This window comes from Salmo trutta, chromosome 17 (assembly GCF_901001165.1).
Source record: "Salmo trutta chromosome 17, fSalTru1.1, whole genome shotgun sequence".
Classification (NCBI taxonomy): Eukaryota; Metazoa; Chordata; class Actinopteri; order Salmoniformes; family Salmonidae; genus Salmo; species Salmo trutta.
This window is the reverse complement of record NC_042973.1, coordinates 49,174,938-49,187,165: the sequence shown is the minus strand read 5'-3', so window position 1 is coordinate 49,187,165 and position 12,228 is coordinate 49,174,938.

Here is a 12,228-nt window from a genome sequence, read left to right as displayed (position 1 = left end):
ACAAACATAGACAGGGCTCTAACTGCCCTAGCTCCACAATGAGATAGGGTGCAGGCCAGGCAGCAGGCTGTTAGTGGAGCTTAGTGGAGTCTGCCACTTGCACATTCAGTGTATTAAGCTCAGCTGTTCCCATTGAGACCGTGTCTGTGCCTCGACCTAGGTTGGACAAAACTAAACATTGCGGTGTTTGCCTTAGCAATCTCACTGGAATAAAGACCTCCTCCATTCCTGCCATTATTGATTTAGATTTAGATCCCTCACTTCCAAGGCAGTTATATTCAATGATCTAATCACTGGTCATAATCTTGATGTGATTGGCCTGACTGAAACATGGCTTAAGGCTGATGAATTTACTGTGTTAAATGAGGCCTCGCCTCCTGGTTACACTAGTGACCATATCCCCCGCGCATCCCGCATAGGCGGAGGTGTTGCTAACATTTATGAAAGCAAATTTCAATTTACAAAACCCCCCCAACATTTTCGTCTTTTGAGCTTCTAGTCATGAAATCTATGCAGCCTACTCAATCACTTTTTATACCTACTGTTTACAGGCCTCCTGGCCCATAATCCAGATTCCTCACAGTGTTCTCTGAATTCCTATCAGACCTTGTAGTCATGGCAGATAATATTCAAATTTTTGGTGACTTTAATATTCACATGGACCCTAATCTCTCTTATGACAAACATATCGAGACTGTTTCAAGGACAGCTTTTTTCCATCTACGTAACAGTGCAAAAATCAGAAATGTTCTGTCCAAAAATGATGCAGAAAAATGTATCCATGCTTTTGTCACTTCTAGGTTAGACTACTGCAATGCTCTACTTTCTGGCTACCCAGATAAAGCACTAAATAAACTTCAGTTAGTGCTAAACACGGCTGCTAGAATCTTGACAAGAACCAAAAAATGTGATCATATTACTCCAGTGCTAGCCTCTCTAAACTGGCTTCCTGTTAAGGCAAGGCCTGATTTCAAGGTTTTACTGCTAAACTACAAAGCATTACATGGGCTTGCTTCTACCTATCTTTCCAATTTGGTCCTGCCATACATATCCACACTTACACTACGGTCGCAAGACTCAGGCCTCCTTACTGTCCCTAGAATTTCTAAGCAAACAGCTGGAGGCAGAGCTTTCTCCTATAGAGCTCCATTTTATGGAATGGTCTGCCTATCCATGTGAGAGACGTAGACTCGGTCTCAACTTTTAAGTCTTTAATGAAGACTCATCTCTTCAGTAGGTCCTATGGTTGAGTGTAGTCTGGCCCAGGAGTGTGAAGGTGAACGGAAAGGCACTGGAGCAACGAACCGCCCTTGCTGTCTCTGCCTGGCCGCTTCCCCTCTCTCCACTGGGATTCTCAGCCTCTAACCCTATTACAGGGGCTGAGTCACTGGCTTACTGGTGCTCTTCCATGCTGTCCCTAGGAGGGGTGCGTCACTTGAGTGAGTTGAGTCACTGATGTGATCTTCCTGTCCGGCTTGGCGCCCCCCCTTGGGTTGTGCCATGGCGGAGATCTTTGTGGGCCATACTCGGCCTTGTCTCAGGATGGTAAGTTGGTGGTAGAAGATATTTCTGTAGTGGTGTGGGGGCTGTGCTTTGGCAAACTGGGTGGGGTTATATCCTGCCTGTTTGGCCCTGTCCAGGGGTATCATCGGATGGGGTAACGGTGTCTCCCGACCCCTCCTGTCTCAGCCTACAGCATTTATGCTGCAGTAGTTTATGTGTCGGGGGGCTAGGGTCAGTCTGTTATATCTGGAGAATTTCTCCTGTCTTATCCGGTGTCCTGTGTGAATTTAAGTATGCTCTTTCTCATTCTCTCTTTTTCTTTCTTTCTTTCTCTTTCTTTCTTTCTTTCTTTCTTTCTTTCTTTCTTTCTTTATTTCCTTCTTACTCTCTCTCTCTCTCGGAGGACCTGAGCCCTAGGACCATGCCTCAGGACTACCTGGCTTGATGACTCCTTGCTGTCCCCAGTCCACCTGACCGTGCTGCTGCTCCAGTTTCAACTGTTCTGCCTGCGGCTATGGAACCCTGACCGGTTCACCGGACGTGCTACCTGTCCCAGACCTGCTGTTTTCAACTCTCTAGAGACAGCAGGAGCAGTAGAGATACTCTGAATGATCGGCTATGAAAAACCAACTGACATTTACTCATGAGGTGCTGACCTGTTGCACCCTCGACAACCACTGTGATTATTATTATTTGACCCTGCTGGTCATCTATGAACATTTGAACATCTTGGCCATGTTCTGTTATAATCTCCACCCGGCACAGTCAGAAGAGGACTGGCCACCCCTCATAGCCTGGTTCCTCTCTAGGTTTCTTCCTAGGTTCTGGCCTTTCTAGGGAGTTTTTCCTAGCCACCGTGCTTCTACACCTGCATTGCTTGCTGTTTGGGGTTTTAGACTGAGTTTTTGTACAGCACTTTGTGACATCAGCTGATGTAAGAAGGGCTTAATAAATACATTTGATTGAAATAAATCCTCTCAACTATTATTCTGACATTTCACATTCTTAAAATAAAGTGGTTATCCTAACTGACCTAAAACAGGGCATTTGTACTTGGATTAAATGTCAGGAATTATGAAAAACTGAGTTTAAATGTATTTGGCTGAGGTATGTAAACTTCCGACCTTGAGGATCTTATCCCGATCTAATCCCGGTATTGGGATTCATTGTCATGTGACCATGGCGGGGAATTCAAAACTGCAAGAGTAATCATTTCAAAAAATCAAATAATCAACTATTTTCCTCCATTTGAAAGATATATCTCCTAAATCTAACCACGCTGTCCGATTTTCAGAGGCATTACGGAGAATGCATAAAGTTAGGTTATGTGAGGAGAGTACATTGACAATAGCTGCGTGTAATGTTTAGCCAATTCAAAGAAGGGCATCAACAGACAGAAAACTAGCTAGAATTATGCACTTACCTTTGACAATCTGCATCAGATGACACTCATAGGACATTATGTTATACAATACATGCATTTTTAGTTCCATCAAGTTCATATTTATATCCAAAAACAGCATTTACAGTCGCGGTGAAATTCAGAATTTTTTTCGGCTCGAATGCACCCAGTGAATCCAGCATTACAAATCACGGAATTACTATTCGAAAACATTGGTAAATTATAATATTGTCATTCAAAGAATAATATATTATCATCTCGTAATTGCTACCGAAGGGCCAGATCTCAAAATAACTTTACTGGGAAATCACATTTTGTATAAACTGGGTACTATGCTAACAACAATAAGCTATATGCTAAGCTAAGCTAAGCTATACCGTTAGCATTAGCATCATCTAATATCGATAATAACATTCTAAATATCCCCTTACCTTTGATTATCTCCATCAGAAGGCGCTGCCAGAGATCCCAGGTCCAGAACAAATGTGGTTTCTTTTGACAAAGTTCATAATTTATGTCCAAATAGTTAGCGTTCAGTAGGCTCCCACAAAATGAGGTGGGCAGTGTAAAGTCACGTCGAAAAACTAAAGAAAACCTAGTAAATAATCTATTTACGTTTGTTTAAACATGTCAAACGTTGTTTAGCACTAATCTTTTGTTCCATTTTTAACGTGAAACATCAGTAAACATCAGTAATATTTTCACACAACCTATCAAGTGTCTAGAATAAACGATAATGACAAAGGCACTCTTCTCAGATTCATGCGCAGGCGCAAAAAATGAAGTGATGACGTGTCAACTTGTAAGCTTTCTAATTCGGTGTGTATTTATCACAGATGCTTCAAACAACTTTCTAAAGATCGTTGACATCTAGTGGAAGCAGTAGGAGTTGCGAACTGAATCCTTTCTCACTGTGGTATCTTTAAAACAATGACACTAAATAGTACAGTCACAAAATTCTCTTTTTTTTTTATCTATTTTTCACAGGTTTTTGCCTGCAATATGAGTTTTGTTATACTTACAGACACCATTCAAACTGTTTTAGAAAATTCAGAGTGTTTTCTATCCGAATGTGTTAATAATATGCATATCCTAGCTTCTGAGTTGGTTTAGGAGGCAGTTAAAAATGGGCACATATTTCTTTCAAAATTCTCAATACTGCCCCCGTGGCCCGTAGAGGTTAACTGTATATGCAGATGTAGTTCTGACTGCATAAAAGACTAGGTTTGTCCATAATTGCACACCATTACATTCTGAGTAACATTTCATGCCGTTCAATGGTTATTTAAATTATACCCATTGATGTCTGATAATTATATAACTTAGTAAAACTGTCTTGTCATATCATAACCCTGTTGACTATTCAAACATTTACCAACTTCTTACGTTTTGTATTCATCTCTTTCCTAGGGCGAAAGACAAAGACGACGAAGAAACTGTGCCAGGAAAAGAGATCCAGGTGTCTTTGTGTGATGAGGAGAAGGTGGTGTGCGGTGTGACCAAACACACAACATGTGCTGACATAGTCCAAGCCTTATTGGAAGACCACAAGACCATCCCCGAGAGCAAAAGGCTCCTGCATGGCGACTCCAAATACATCTGCCTGCAAGATCGTTGGAAAGGCTTTGAGAGGTCTCTGCCTCCCTTAACTCGCATCCTCAGGCTATGGAATGCCTGGGGAGACCAGAGACTCTTCATCAAGTTCACCCTGGTCAAGGCCAGTGATTTTGTCACCCAATCAGGAGCCAATGGGGCCAAATCCCTCAAGGGGGCCAAGGGGACTAAGAAATTGGAACATTGCCTGGCCCAGTACTCCCAGTCGTGGTGAAGAAGGCCTTTAGGAAGCTGGAGAAGAGCCATAAGGAAGAGCCATAAGGAAAAGAGGGTAATGGGATCTTCTCCGGGCAGCGAAGAGATCAACAGGTTGGTTAATCTCCTTATCCAACAGGACCACACGATCTGGCAGCAGACCCAGAGGATGAGAGAGCTGGACACTGAGATGGAGTGCTTACAGATGGAGCTGAAGGTGGTTCAGGGGCAGGACACACAGCTTCTCCATGAGGGCTCCTCCTCACTCTCCCCGGTCTCCTTCCCCCACAACCAGAGCATGGACAGCAAGCTGGGGGTCTCCAAGGAGGAGCTGCTGCAGGAGTGCCTGTACACCAGTGAGGGGTTGGCCCAGTTGGAGATGCAGTTGCAGAGGCATCAGGAGCTTATCGCCCAGCTGTCCCAGGACATTGATGCAGAGCTGATGAGGGCCGTGTTAGTGTTACCGGAGGTCCCCAAAGAGGATACTCAGTTACAGGGGGCAATGGCAGGGTCTGGGGTCACTTCCGACCCATACCTGTCCTGCGAATCAGCAGAACTAGAGAGACTGCATGCCAAATTGAGGCTTAGCCTTTTCACCAGCCCTTCACACCCAAACGGCCGATCTGGAGAAGGCGCAAAAGCACTATGACACAACACTTGCCTCAAAGGACTAGGGGTGCTGGCAGCTGGCCTCCCAGCTGACCACATTGCAGGTTGAGGAAAGTGCACAGGAAATACCAAGTCTTGTGACTATGAAAGGCCACGCCCGGTACATTGCTCCACCGGCAGTTAGACTCAAACACAGCTTGCCCCCTACAGATGTTACAGACACAGACTCGGACACAGGTACCAGCTCCACACACAGTCAGGACTCTCTGTCTCCCTGCCTGGACATGATCCTGCCACCTTTGGACACAGCTGTCTAAGACATAGAACTGGCTCTCTGGATTAACCCCAGAAGGTCAATAAAGGATTCTTGTCGGCACAGCATAATCATAATGGTCTGACTACACAAAGGTGCAGGGGAAGAAGGGTCTCCACAGGGGACCGGTGTGTGTGTGTGTTGGGAAGAAGGGGGGTATCCGAGCTCCATCAACCAGGCATAGATATTGGCTTATCAAATCTTCACATCCCTGCAACGTTTTTGGCGTGCCTCTCAAATAGTATACACATTCACATAGCACGTCTACTGTTGAGCTGAGCACAAGGATGGAACAACTGAGATTCAAATCAAATGTTATTTGTCACATGCGCCAAATACAACAAGTGTAGACCTTACCGTGAAATGCTTAGTTAATAAAATATTTACTAAATAAACTAAAGTAAAAAAAAATCGAATAAATCAAAAAGTAACACAAGAAATGTACATAACAATAACGAGGCAATATACAGGGGTTCCCGGTACCGTGTCAATGTGCGGTGGTATAGATTAGTCAAGGAAATTTCGAAAGTGACTATGCATAGATAATAAACAGCGAGTAGCATCAGTGTAAAAACAAAGGGTGGGGGGGTGGGGGGTGGGGGGGGGTCAATGTAGATAATCCAGGTGGCCAATTGATTAGTTTAGTTGTTCAGCAGTTTTATGGCTTGGGGGAAGAAACTGTTAAGAAGCCTTTTGGTCTTAGACTTGGTGCTCCGTACCCTTGCAGTGCAGTAGCAGAGAGAACAGTCTATGACTTGGGTGACTGGACTCTTTGACAATTTTGGCCGTGTTTGTGTGGGTGTGTAGGTGGATGTGTGGGTGGAAGGGAAGAAGTATAGATGTGTACAGTCGTGGCCAAAAGTTTTGAGAATGACACAAATATTAATTTTCACACTGCTGTATGATGGCAATTTGCATATACTCCAGAATGTTATGAAGAGTGATCAGATGAATTGCAAAGTCCCTCTTTGCCTTGGAAATGAACTGAATGCCCAAAAAACATTTCCACTGCATTTCAGCCCTGCCACAAAAGGACCAGCTGACATCATGTCAGTGATTCTCTCGTTAACACAGGTGTGAGTATTGACGAGGACAAGGCTGGAGATCACCCTGTCAGGCTGATTGAGTTCGAATAACAGACTGGAAGCTTCAAAAGGAGCGTGGTGCTTGGAATCATTGTTCTTCCTCTGTCATCCATGGTTACCTGCAAGGAAACACGTGCTGTCATCATTGCTTTGCACAAAAAGGGCTTCACAGGCAAGGATATTGCTGCCAGTAAGATTGCACCTAAATCAACCATTTATCGGATCATCAAGAACTTCAAGGAGAGCGGTTCAATTGTTGTGAAGAAGGCTTCAGTGCACCCCAGAAAGTCCAGCAAGCGCCAGGACCATCTCCTAAAGTTGATTCAGCTGCGGGATCGGGGCACCACCAGTACAGAGCTTGCTCAGGAATGGCAGCAGGCAGGTGTGAGTGCATTTGCACACACAGTGAGGCGAAGACTTTTGGAGGATGGCCTGGTGTCAAGAAGTGCAGCAAAGAAGCCACTTCTCTCCAGGAAAAACACCAGGGACAGACTGATATTCTGCAAAAGGTACAGGGATTGGACTGCTGAGGACTGGGGTAAAGTCATTTTCTCTGATGAATCTCCTTTCTGATTGTTTGGGGCATCTGGAAAAAAGTTTGTCCGGAGAAGACAAGGTGAGCGCTACCATCAGTCCTGTGTTGTGCCAACAGTAAATCATCCTGAGATCATTCATGTGTGGGGTTGCTTCTCAGCCAAGGGAGTGGGGTCACGCACAATTTTGCCGAAGAACACAGCCATGAATAAAGAATGGTACCAACACATCCTCCGAGAGCAACTTCTCCCAACCATCCAGGAACAGTTTGGTGACGAACAATGCCTTTTCCAGCATGATGGAGCACCCTGCCATAGGGCAAAAGTGATAACTAAGTTGCTCAGGGAACAAAACATCGATATTTTGGGTCCATGGCCAGGAAACTCCCCAGACCTTAATCCCATTGAGAATTTGTGGTCAATCCTCAAGAGGTGTGTGGACAAACGAAAACCCACATATTCTGACAAACTCCAAGCATTGATTATGCAAGAATGGGCTGCCATCAGTCAGGATGTGGTCTAGAAGTTAATTGACAGCATGCCAGGGCGGATTGCAGAGGTCTTGAAAAAGAATGGTCAACACTGCAAATATTGACTCTTTGCATCAACTTCATGTAATTGTCAATAAAAGCCCTTGACACTTATGAAATGCTAGTAATTATACTTCAGTATTCCATAGTAACATCTGACAAAAATATCTAAAGACACTGAGGCAGCAGACTTTGTGAAAATTAATATTTGTGCCATTCTCAAAACTTTTGGCCACGACTGTACGTGTGGGTGGGGCATGTGTGTGTATGCATCCCACAGCTGGTTCTACATGGTAATGATGTCAGGGTCCATAAAGGATGTAATCACAAGCTGTAATAAAATAAATAATATCTGCGAGCCTAAATATTGATTTTTTACTGCCTGTCCTTGTTAAAGATAACATTCCCTCGTAGGAAGTGCCTACGTCATTACGCATATTATTTGTAAATTGTGGGAAGGAATTAATGTATGCAGATAAAAATGAAATAATTATATCCAGTACAACTGAGGCGAAGGTGTTAAAAATGCTTATTGCTGGTTGTGTTCTGTAAGTGGCAGTTTGTGCTCTTTTCAAGGGATGGGTCCCAACCTCTTAAGGATCCTACGGTCCATGTGTTCGGGGGTGATACGTCAATCACAGGGACGACAACCCTACTCTGTGGGAGGGAAATTGGAGGTCTACTTAGAGCCACTTGGAGAAGTATGTTTAGTACGGTATCTATCATTGTACAGCTACATCGCTAACGGGCAGGCATTGATTCTGGTGATACTGGTAGGTATTGATAAGTATATAAAAATGGTAGCTAGGATAGTGGTAAGTTCTGTATCTCATATAGAACCCAACATGGTAATTGGTGAATTGAGTATAGCTAGCTATAATTCCAATGGTTTGGCTGATAATAGGAAAAGAAGAACAGTGTTTAGATGGTTAAGGAAAAGGATTGCCAAATGTAATGTTTACAGGAAACTCATTCAAAATAATCTGACGAAGTGGCTTGGGAAAAAGAGTAGGATGTTAAAATCTATTTCTGTTAGAGGCTAAGGAATTCCAAAGGTGTTATGATCCTATTCAAAAACAATCTAGATCTACATGTGCAATCCGTTAAAATAGATCTTCAAGGAAGATGGATTGCTTTGAATATACTACTTGATGACACAAAGTTATGGCTCATAAATCTGTAATGGACCGAATAATGATGATTCAAACGTTGTTAAAAATATGTTTGTTGTGTTACAGCCTGAATTCAAAATGGATTAAAACAATCTCACCCATCTACACATAGTACCCCATAATGACAAAGTGAAACATGTTTTTAGATTTTTTTTAAATGTATTGAAAATTAAATACAGAAATATCTAATTTACATAAGTATTTACACCCCTGAGTCAATACATGCTAGAATCACCTTTGGCAGCTCTTACAGCTGTGCGTCTTTCTGGGTAAATCTCATAGAGTTTTGCACAATTTTTGCTCATTATTATTTTCAAAATTCTTCAAGTTCTGTCAAATTGGTTGTTGGTCATTGCTAGACAACCATTTCCAAGTCTTGCCATAGATTGTCAAGCAGATTTAAGTCAAAACTGTAACTCGACCACTCAGGAACATTCACTCTCTTCTTGGTAAGCAACTCTAGTGTAGATTTGTCCTTGTGTTTAAGGTTATGGTCTTGCTAAAAGGTGAATTCATCCCCCAGTATCTGGTGGAAAGCCTCTAGCGTAGAAAATCCTTCTTCTAGTCAGGGCATGCTTATTTTTTTAGGTGCAAGGCCTGCTATAAGGGGGATGGGCTGCCCTCTGCTCTAAGAACATGTCTCCTCAGTGACCTCTCATTGGAAATCTTGACCTGTCCGTCACCAGCTTTGATCCAGCCCACCTGGCCCCAGGCCAATCGGCAAGTGGGGCTAGAACAACTATAAAAGCTAAGTTCCACCCTTACTGGTCCTTAGTGCAGAGTTCTTCCAAGAGTGACGTGGATACATTTTTTTTTTATCCTTTTATTTATTTATCTCCAGGATACTTTCAGTGGATTACACTGTACCTGAAGTGTACACACGAGACAGCAAACTTTTCTTAACATGGTCTGGTGCTACTCCGTCAATGCAAAAAAAAACACTATCACTACCACATCCACCTTTATCAATCGTAGTACTAGAATTCAATGCCCTGTGTGTGCTTGTGACAATAAATAAGTGAATTGAGTATGTCTCCTGCTGCGTCATTGTCCCTCTGACCAGGGACCCGGGTAGATTGTCTCTAGTGTTAAACCGGCACATCTCTGAGTTCACCGACCAGCACTTGCCACTCTTTTTCATCTAGTATTTTTCCTGTGCTTAGTTCCATTCAGTTTATTTTTTATCCTGAAAAATTCCCCAGTCATTAACGATTACAAGCATACCCATAACATAATGCAGCCACCACTATACTCAATAATGTGTTCTAATGGATTTGCCCAAAGCAGTATTACTTTTGCAGAATATTTTTTTTTTATTCTCTAGTCTAAAGGCTTCCTTCTTTTCACTCTGTCAACTAGGTTAGTATTGTTGAATAACTACAATGTTGTTGATCCATCCTCAGTTTTCTCATATCACAGCCATTAATGTCTGTAACTGTTTTAAAGTCACCATTGGCCTCATGGTGAAATCCCTGAACGGTTTCCTTCCTCTCCGGCAACTGAGTTAGGAAGGACGCCTGTATCTTTGTAGTGAGTGGGTGTATTGATACACCATCCAGAGTGTACTTAATATTTTTCACCATGCTCAAAGCTATATTTTTTAGTTTTTACCCTACCAATAGGTGCCCTTCTTTGCGAAGCATTGGAAAACCTCCCTGGTCTTTGTGGTTGAATCTGTTCTTAAAATTCACTGCTCAACTGAGGGACCTTACAGATACATGCATGGGGTTAAAGACTATTATTGCACACAGAGTGAGTCCATGCTCTTATTATGTTACTTCTTAAGAACATTTTTACTCCTGAATTGATTTAGGCTTGCCATAACAATACTGTTGAATACTTATTTACACAAGATATTTCAGTTTTACATGTTTTATTTATTTGTAATTTAGAAAAACATAATTCCACCTTGATGTTTCAATTTAATCAATGTTAAATTCAGGCTGTAACACCGCCAAATGTGGAAGAAGTCAAGGGGTGTGAATATTTTCTGAATAATCAGATTAGTCACCAAGATTCAAATAACTCTAATGTAATGGTAGGAGACTACAACCCCAGTTTTAAGTGCGTCAATAGACCCTAAAGGCAATCATACTGCCAACTATCATCCTCTGGCGCTCAAAGAGAGCACTCATTTTATGGACACATTGTAATTGATCAATATTTCAAAGCTTAAAAACCCAGATTTCGTAAAATATACTTGAAGGAGGCTTAATCAAGATGTTCGGATGGATTATTTTCTGGTTTCCTTTTCTATGGTGCCAAAAGTGAAAAAGGTATTGATTGAGGATCGAATTATACTGTATCAGACCAACCTATATCCCTTCATATAACTGTGACTGCTTTTCCACGAAGACAGGAATATTGTCAATTTAACCAGGGTTTAGTGACTGGCACTACTTTCTTAACAAAAACTAAAGAATTTATAACATAATTTTTGTAGCACAATACAGGTTCAGTGGACCTACTTATCGTATGGGATGCCTTTAAGTGTGCCTTTAGAAGCAATAAAATAAAACTTTCTTCCCAAAAACAAAAACGGTATCAATCAATGCAGAAAAGACTTACAACAGAAATAGAAAATCTAACATTACACATCAATAATGTAGCTACAGTTGAAGTCGGAAGTTTACATACACCTTAGCCAAATACATTTAAACTCAGTTTTTCACAATTCCTGACATTTAATCCTAGTAAAAATTCCCGGTTTTAGGTCAGGTAGGATCACCACTTTATTTTATGAATGTGAAATGTCAGAATAATAGGAGAGAGAATGATTTATTTCAGCTTTAATTTCTTTCATCACATTTCCAGTGGGTCAGAAGTTTACATACTGTCACGTTTGTCGTAAGAAGGAGCGGACCAAAGTGCAGTGTGTGTGTCGTTCCACATTTTATTTTCACTGTGAAACTATGCAATACATACACAATAAACTGAACGAACAAAAACAACAAACCGTACAGTGCTAGTGTAACTGGGTCAGGTTTCCAGGCCTCCTTGCTTGCACACGCTTTTTCAGTTCTGCCCACACATTTTCTATAGGATTGAGGTCAAGGCTTTGTGATGGCCACTCCAATACCTTGACTTTGTTATCCTTAAGCCATTTGTCCACAACTTTGGAAGTATGCTTGGGGTCATTGTCCATTTGGAAGACCCATTTGCAACCAAGCTTTAACTTCCTGACTGATGTCTTGAGATATCGCTTCAATATATCCACATAATTTTCCTACCTCATGATGCCATCTATTTTGTGAAGTGCACCAGTCCCTCCT